The sequence below is a fragment of the Frankliniella occidentalis genome, unplaced genomic scaffold (genome assembly GCF_000697945.3).
Source record: "Frankliniella occidentalis isolate FOCC.00 unplaced genomic scaffold, Focc_3.1 Scaffold76, whole genome shotgun sequence".
NCBI lineage: Eukaryota > Metazoa > Arthropoda > Insecta > Thysanoptera > Thripidae > Frankliniella > Frankliniella occidentalis.
Genome location: NW_026267206.1, coordinates 13,234 through 14,277, shown reverse-complemented (window position 1 = coordinate 14,277; position 1,044 = coordinate 13,234). Strand labels below are relative to the sequence as shown.

The following is a 1,044-nucleotide window of genomic DNA, read 5'->3' as shown; positions in this document are numbered from 1 at the left end:
GGCACACCACCAGCGCTGATGATTATTCACGCCACAACCACACACCGTGACACGACACGGTCGGGAATACAAATAAAAGTATGTGACATCACTTTTAAAATGAGCTACAAAAATAACGTCATGCACAAAAATGGTGGGATAAAAACAAATAAGACACATCCAGTATAAAATATCGTGCGCGGAAAAGGGAAAACAACTATTTTTTTTAAGGCAAAATAAAGTGAGTAACTTAAGTGAACCTTAACATAAGCTCATACAAAAGTGTACTTTAGTACAGACTTGCGATTCCAACCCCTTGCCCCGCACTTGTCATCGTGACTGTGACTGCGATGCACTTACAAGTTCCTGTCACATTTCTATGTATCGCTTAAGGTCTGGGTAGAAACATGTTAGAGGAAGACATCGGCGAGGGGCGTTGATTCCTTACCTCGACGGGGGTTGCTCCAAGAGTAACGAGTAGTCCAAAACGGATAAGTCCACTCGGTGCGTAGGGATAATCCAAACTGGGCTCTTCAGTCGTCTCCACTCATGGCGTTGCCAAGAACACACGCACAGCAGTAGTACATATCACTCGAGATCACTCACACGCAAGAACTGGTCAACACTGTTCACAATTAGAGGGTCGTCACTTAGAGAACACTCGCGAATATCAGCTCGCGGTTTGGCTCGCAACGCCGACACACTGAGCTGGCTCGACGCGGTAAACACAACGATCGTGCCGGGCCTGGCTTCGGAGGCGGACTGCGGCCTGACGCTCGGCTCGGGCTCGGCTGTCGGGCCGGGGCGGAGTAATCACAGCGTCGGGACCCGAGCGGGACCCGAACGAACCGAGCGGAGCCGAGCCGAGCCCGAGCGCCACTTCCTCCGACGCCCACCTCTCCTCCTCCAGCAGCCGCCCCTGCCTCGCGCTTCCGCTCCGGCAATGGCGCGACGCCGGAAAAAGGGGTAAAAAAAACAACAAACAAACAAACAGGGAAAGCACGTTCGAGCACTCGCCGATGTTGGAGCAGAGCAAGTGAGTGCACCTGCTAGCGTAGCACAATG

The 1,044-nt window shown here is 52.2% G+C and overlaps 1 protein-coding gene across 1 annotated transcript in view; it reads right to left on the bottom strand.

The window, feature by feature from the left end:
- The window catches only part of LOC113212221 (uncharacterized), a 95,989-nt gene extending 95,221 nt beyond the window's left edge, over positions 1–768 (bottom strand). The window contains exon 1 of the mRNA XM_026430831.2: positions 428–768. The gene's annotated coding sequence lies outside the window, so the exon portion shown is untranslated. The remainder of the gene's footprint in view (positions 1–427) is intronic.
- Between the last annotated feature and the right edge of the window lie 276 nt (positions 769–1,044).